The sequence below is a fragment of the Myotis brandtii genome, unplaced genomic scaffold, assembly GCF_000412655.1.
Source record: "Myotis brandtii unplaced genomic scaffold, ASM41265v1 scaffold204, whole genome shotgun sequence".
Lineage (NCBI taxonomy): Eukaryota > Metazoa > Chordata > Mammalia > Chiroptera > Vespertilionidae > Myotis > Myotis brandtii.
In genome coordinates, this window is record NW_005357599.1 from 1,358,171 (window position 1) to 1,366,374 (window position 8,204).

Sequence of the window (8,204 nt, forward strand, 5' to 3'; positions counted from 1 at the left end):
GACTTGGGGTGGTGAACACAATACAACATACAGATGTTGTATTATAGAATTGTACAACTGAAAACCATGTAATTTTATTAACCAATGTCACTCCAATAAATTCATATAAATAAATAAATATTAAATATACCAACTATAGATGTTTAAAATTATGAAAATGAATATATAAAGAAAAAGAAATGATCTCAAAATGAAGTCATTGTCCTTATATTTACAGTTTACATTTTTAACATTAATTAAATATTGACAGTTTTAGACTATGAAGAACTATCAAAAGATACTGAAAGAAGTATCCAGTGAGAAAGAAGGAATTTCAAGACAGTGTGATATCCTAGAAACCAATTGATACAGCTATTTGAAAAGTAAGAGAATGATCAACTATGTTAATTGCAATTGAGAGAAATCCATAAAGTGAAATGAAGACACAGGGTCTTTGGGCATACCAGTGCAGACATCAGGACAAAACAGTGGTGAGGTGCTTGACTAGGTAAGGCACAAGAAAGAAATTAGAACTATAAAGGAGAGAAAATGGAGTAGAAGCAAGAAAGAGGTAGAGTAAAGGGAGTGGGACTTTTCATTTAATTTTTTTAAGTTTGGAAATGTAACAATATAACTGCTTTTAATGAGAATGATATAGTAGAGAGGGGGGAAAGGTTGATCCTCGAAAGAGAAAATAAATAATAAAATGGTTTTCCTGAATGGAAGAAATCTATTCAGAAGGAAAGGTACATAGATATTAATTAGGAACATATAGTTCATACACAGCATATGTGGGAAGGCAGAATATATCAATCAAATGCAGATGGATGGATGGATAGATGTATAGGAGCCTATGGGAGTTCTTTTATGATCTATGTTCTCAGGAAGTCAGGAAGAAAAGTCAGCAGATAAAAGTGAGAATTAGGAAGGTTGCTTTTTTAAAAATTATTTGATGGAAGAGAAAGTAAGAAATACTAGTGAGAACAATGCAAAAATTAATAAACTATAAAAAAAAAAACAAAGGAAACTAAAGGCCCAATTGTATGTAGCAGTATAGACTTAAAGTGAATTTGGTTTAAAGTTTTTACAAATATCTTTCCATTTAAGAAATATTTTTAAATACTTTTCTGAATTTAGTTTCCAACTAAGTTTTAATAAATAATATAATATTTGCATTTTGTGAAATAAAAGCAATGATTTGCATATTTGTGCCTTGCCTACCCTTAATTTGATTTATAGTGCTAACATATTTTATTGGAAAATTTGATTGTTTTGAGATGTTTTATTTAAAAAAATAGCATCCCTCTTTTTTTTATTATTTGTTTTTTTTTTGCTAAAAGTATTACAAAGGGTATTACATATGTGTCCTTTTTTTCCCCCCGCCCTTGACAATCCCCTGCCCTTCCTTACCCCCCAGTGTCTTATGTCCATTAGTTATGCTTATATGCATGCATACAAGTCCTTCGGTTGATCTCTTACTCCCCTCCCTCCTGCCCCCCAACCCTCCCAGGCCTTCCCAATGCAGTTTGACAATCAGTTTGAGGAGCATCCCTCTTGATGATAGAAAAAAAGCATTCAAATGGCGCATTGTACTTTAACAGTGTTTAAAGCCATTTAGTATGCCAGCCACAATTCTTCAAACAAGTAAAAAGGCTCTAGAAATTGGTAATATCTAAAGTACATGGTTTGGGTTAAATTTATTTTCATTATTATTCATAGAAAGAATAGAATGGTAATCAATGCAAGAGTGATAGTAAAAACGCTGGTGCAATATTTGTCAGAATTATATCAGTTTCCATTTATAGACTTACTAGATTCCACCATGGGTTATAATGAATAATATTAGGATTAATTATGTAATAGATTTTAGTAACAGAATTAATAGAATTGAATGACATAATTGATTTGAATAGGCTAATTATACTCTAATCTTAATAATTCTGAATCTAGGCCATCAAGGTTTAAATACAGAGCGAATACCTAATAAGATAGATGTGACTAATTAAAATGGAAAGTAAATCTAATTCCTTCATGTTTTATAGGATCCTTTACTGTTTTCACTAATGAAGCAATAATTACAAGTGTGAATCCACTACATTTTCTTTAAGTATTAAGAATATTTTTTATTAAACAAAGTTATACTGCAAGCAAATATCTGACTTGTTCCAAAAAGCCACTGCTTTAAAATGCTGTCTCATCTCTGGCTTGAGAATCATCTATTGTTCTCGAAAGGTCTTTCAGCCCAACTTGCGCACTCTTGTCAGGTGACAGTAGCAAAGGTTGTGGGTAAATCACCAGTAATAGCATTTAACAGAAGATGCTCAGACCCAGTAGTTCTAGGTCGAGCTGGGTTAATAAGAGACACAGTTGTAGAACAGGGATTCAAGTCTGTTTTTCTGGGTGTGGATCTTAGGGTAGTTTTAAGGTTTGATGGTACATTTTTAGCTTTTTTTTTTCTGGTGAATCTAGAGGTTTCCTATCACAAGCAGAGTGTTTTGCTGGTGGAAAAGCTGAATGAGATTCTGTTTTCTATTTAACAAAAAAAAAATTCTGAAAAAGGAATATTAAACATAGATTGCTGCCTTGGTCTCAGAGGTGTATTGTATACACTTTTTGATCCAAGCCATCAGGTCATCCAACTAGTAACGCTGCCTGGATCTTTATTGAACAACTTCCATTTCTTTGCTTTTAATAACCAGAGTGTTTTCCATTGATCATAACACTTAATGTTCATGGGTTGGTGTTTGAAAATATCACATAAAGAGGTTTCTCTTTAAAATTCTGTTGTCTTTTCCTTCTGTGCTACTTAGTAAGTTCATCAGTTTCTTTCGTACATCATCCAGGACTTCTGTTGAACCTCATTTTGTTTCTAATTTTGTTTTCAATTTGTTCTTCAGATTCTTCAGATTCAAACCAGCACTAGGTTTATGCAAATGTCTCAGAAACATGATTCTTCCTTCTAGACTGTTTACCTTCTGAGTTCTTATCTGTTCCTGGAGCAATTTAAGAGACTCATTCAGTTGATCAGATTTAATTGCCTTAAAAGAGTCTGCAGAGTCTGATGTATTGACCAAGTGGAAAACAGTAGTGAAATACAGTCAAGCATCCTTACATTGCAAATCTGCCCTATTCTGAGCTGAATTTGTTCTAATTCCTTCTCCAAATTCTTTAGTTTGATTTTATTCCCTTTAAAATTTTGGATGAGGTCCATAGAGTTTGTCTGTAGTTTAGAATTGTCATCGCTGTGTCTAAAGTTGTTGAAGTTGTTTCTCAAGTAGGGTTGACTCACTCTGCATATTAGGTACCATGGTCATCACCTGATGTTCCAGTCTTCCATTTTCTTGTGTTGTTGTTTTTTTAGGTTTTTAAAATAACATTTATTTTTTAAAAGTTAACATGCACATATAATAGGAAATTGAAAAACACAAGCAAAGAACAAACTCATCTATTTACTACAAGCAGTTTACAGTTTGACATGTACTTTTAAGTCCCCTGTGTAGCCACAAAACTAAGCTTCCATTTTTATGTAATTAAGATGGTACAGTTGTAGCCACAAAACTAAGCTTCCATTTTTATATAATTAAGATGGTACAGTATGAATCATGCTTTTTCACACATTATGAATATTTACCATTATAAATCATGCTTTTTCACACATTATGAATATTTACCATTTCAAAGTCCCCAAACTGTGTGAATTAACTTGTTTTAATTTATTGTGCTACTGCAGAAGGTCCTCAAACTGATTAATATTAACACCTCTAACCTCATTACCAATGCTAGATGTTGGCAAAATTGTGAATAAAATCTGACATTTTGCCTTAATGCATTGATTTTTTAGGCCAGTTTAGTTTTTATTTGTTTTTAATTGGATTTATTGGGGTGACATTGGTTCAAATACCATATAGGCTTCAAGTATACAACTCAACAAACATCATCTGCACACTGCATTATGCACCCATCACCCAAAGCAAAGTCTCTTTCTGTCCCAATTAATCCTCCTTTTGCCCACCTACACATAAGCCCACCCCTCTTTCCCTCTGGCTATCACCACACTATTGTCTGTGTGTATTTGTTATATGTGTCTTAATACATTGATTTCAATATTATTTTCTATATGATGTGTGAAAAATTATGAATGTTTTCTCTAAACATATCCTTACCATTAGTTTCCAATCTAGTAGAAAGTTTTTTATTTTTCATTTTTGTCCTTCAGTTTCATGAGTCTACATGCGCCGGGCCCCTAGTAACAATATAATTAGAGATACATCTCCTTGGACAAGGAAAACTAAGGAGAAAATAAACAAATGGGACTACATCAAAATAAAAGCTTCTGCATAGCAAAAGAAACCATCAACAAAATGAAAAGGGACCCCACTTTATGGGAGAACTTATTTGGCAATGATACATCTGATAAGTGCTTAATATCCAAACTATATAAAGAACTCATACAACTTAACAAAAGGAATACAAACAATACAATTAAAAATGGGCAAAGGATCTAAATAGACACTTCTCCAAAATAAACATACAGATGGCCAAGAGACATATGAAAAAATGCTCAAAGTCACTGATCATCAGAGAGATTCAAATTAAAATAATAATAAGGTATCACCTCACACCTGTCAGGATGGCTGCCATGAACAAATCAACAAATAACAAGTTCTAGTGATGAAGTATGTCGAGTAACACTCCCTCCACGTTCTGCGTGGAGTAGGGTTCGGTATCTGAAAGTGGAGCCGCACAACAAATGAGAGAAAAAGACACGAGATAATTTTGCAATATTGGGGGACCAGGCGGGCAAGTCCCGAAGGACTTCCACCCATGCTCAGGCTGCTCCAATCTTTTATTGATCTGGAGTAGCCCTTAGGGTAAGGAAGTTTCAATGACACACAGATCAGCAATTTCCAGGAGTAGACAAAAGTATCTGATTAACTCATCAATAGATTTCCAAGTGTAGGCAGAGTAACTGATTAGCTTATCAATAGATTTCCCAGTGTAGGCAGAGTAACTGATTAACAATAATCAACAAGGATCTACATAACTATCTAAGGAATTAAGGGAACTAAGGTGGGGATGCTTCAACTATTATTACCTAAATTAACTGAGTGGTTCCTAGATTAACTGGGTGGTGCACAGCCCTGACCTTTGCTAGGACTTTCAATGGCTACTAGCTTTTGGGGGGGTCTCTGTCTAAACTCAGCTAGTGAAGACAATGAATGGACTCTGGCAAAGTAGATAAAAGGGAACCTTAATACACTGCTGTTGGGAATGCAGCCACTGTGAAAAACAATATGGAGTTTCCTCAAAACATGAAATATGGAACTACCATTTGACCCAGTGATCCCTCTTCTAGGAATATATCCTTAGGAAAACTGATACAACAATCAGAAATAATGTCTTCACCCGTAGGTTCATAGCAGCACAATTTACAAAAACTAAGATATGGAAACAGCCCAAATACCCATCAGTAGATGAGTGGAAAACAAAAACAAAACTGTGGTGCATTTGCACCATGGAGTGCTATGCAGCAGTGAAAAAAAAGGCTCTCTTACCCTTTGAGACAATATGGAGGGACATGGAGAGTATTAATGATAAGTGAAATAAGTCAGTCAGAGAAAGACAAGTATCACATGATCTCACTCATATGTGGAATCTAAGAAATAAAATAAACCGATGAACATTTCCATGTTCTAAATTAAGATTCTGAACTTTTGTTACTTGAAAAATATCAGAATGTTCTGTTTGAATATGCTGGTTGTTTTCAGGCAACTGGGTTTTGATTTGTTCTATTGTGTTTTGCAAATTCTTAATTTCCTCATCTTTCATGGAAAAGAGCTGAAGTGTATTTAATATTAATTTGCTCATGCTAATGTTGAAGATCACCCATTTCCTGTTTTTGCTCCTGTATGGATTGCAGTAGTTGCAGTTTATACTCCTTTTGATCTTAAAATATCTTTTGATGATATTCCATTTCCATTTCAAGATTACCTTTTATTGTATCCTGTTGAGATACCTTAGATTCTAGTTTTGCAATAGTGTCTAGTTTTTTAGGGTCAACCACAGGTGCAGTATGATTCTGTTCTCTTACTCAGTCCAGTTCTTCTTTGATGACTTTTTTCTTCTTTCATGGATGCAAGACTTATGTCTTTTATGTCTATGTTTTGCTGCAAAATTTCATTTTTCCTTAAGGCTTGAGGATATTTATCTAATTCCTCTTAGAGCTCTGAACTTCCTTTAAGTTTGTCAATAAAAATGTCCTCATTTACCTGGTTTTGTTCTCTCCTTGAAACATCTCTCTCATTTTCTGCTGAAGATAGCTTTTTTATTTATGTATTCAATTCTAAACTCATGCCTTTCCATCTTCTTGGTAGACTCTTCTGTTTCAATTTGTAGAACTTGGATCGTTTTTGCATATCATGAATTTGAGAGTCATTGGTTACTGTGACTCTCACTTATTTTTTCCTTTCATCCTCACTTATTTTTTCATGACTGTTACTTATTTTTGCCAATTTATGTTAATGAACATTCTATACTACTGCCACTTCAAGTTGATGGCCATTTTTCTTATTTTGTTTCTGTTGAAGTTCCTTGGTGGCATTTTGCAGTTTGCAAATTTTATTGCAATCTAAGCTGTTTGCTGCTCGATGGAAGTCTGAGCAAAATGCCTCCGATTGCTAACTTTAGCCTCAAGTCTTAGAACTTCATTGGATAACCTATTTATTTCTTGTTGTGATGAAATCAGGTAAAAAAAAGTCCATGTCATCTCAGTTGTTAGCTCAAGCTTGAAGGTTGATAATATAATCCATTGAAGGTGGTGCAGGGGTCAATGGTACAAGGCCAGCTCTAGAATTCATGGAATGGCTGACTGCAGTAACTAATCCTTTAGTTAGTACCATCTGTCCTCCGTCAGAATTTTGATTTCTATGTCTTTCTGTTCTAGTTGATGTAGCAGTTTTGTTTGTTCTCCTATTTGTAGCTCTGATGTTTCACCCTTATGTTCTAAATCATTACAACGAGTTTTAAGACACATTCTCTGATCTTAAGGTTCCTGAAGGTGTCAATACCCCTTCTCTTAGGTCATTCTTCCCCCTTTTGGTTTCCCTTCACCAGCACATCCTTCGTGAGTTAGAGATGTGGCCCGTGAAGGAAGCCACACTGCTGCCCAACTACAAGGAGCCAAGGTCACTAAACCAAGAGGTCATCGCTGTGGATCAAAGGACTGACCTGATCCACTCCACCAAAAGTGGTCAGCACAGTTGGACACCTTGTCAAGTATCAGGGAAGTGAAAGTGTGAGGTTGAATCAGCTACATTTTAAATGTACCCAGAATTCAAATAATAAAATTACACTTGCCAAAAACCATATCAAAACCAACAAATTTTCATATCTATGTTGGGAGTATTAACTATTTATAAAACCATTAAAAAGAACTGGTGTGTGCGACATTTTTCTTCATATATGCAGCATATTACACAGACAGATGAAAAATTAAAATATGTATTTAGAATATATGCAGTTGAAGTGAAAAATGATGTAGACATTTATGAAGGAGCATAAATAGAATTGCTGCATATATAAATATCTTATGAAGTTATTTTTCAATTTCTACATGGAAAAAGGCTGATTATTATAGAACAACCATTTTAAATATTTAGCTTGTGTCCCTTGCCTTTCTTACAAAATACTGCCTCTTTAACTTATGTACATTATCTTTTACTCTAATGAAAGCAAATAGATTAATATAAATATGAAAAGGTTATAAGATTTGGTTCCATACAAAATTTTACTTTATGCTCTATAGCTTTCTTACAATATTTTTAAACATAAAATATTGTATAGATTTTTTATTAAAGTTGAGTCATTGATAGTTTGCTTTTAACTGGTATTTATGAACCTAAGGGAATAATTACTGTGGGAAGGGTAGTCTGAGAAGACAAATGAGATCATTTTGGATCCCAAACTTTATGTGGTTGCTTGTCTATCCCTGAATAGGATATTAATCACAGCTATTAGGAATTCAAGAAAATTAAAGGACATTACCCTCTAGATATGTGTACCAGGTATTCTCAGTTGGTTCACTACTGCAATTACATTAAATATCAGGGGATTTAAAGAGCAGGTAATTTCCTGTGAAACCAAATTTAAGAACCATCTCATGTAATCCTATATTTTACCTAGTAAATTTTATTTGAATAAAAAGGAGTTGTGAAATCTATCTATCA

At 33.9% G+C, this 8,204-nt stretch overlaps 1 pseudogene; it reads right to left on the bottom strand.

Annotated features, from left to right (window-relative positions):
• Positions 1-2,239: 2,239 nt before the first annotated feature.
• LOC102245215 lies at positions 2,240-7,929 on the bottom strand (annotated as a pseudogene).
• Positions 7,930-8,204: the final 275 nt, after the last annotated feature.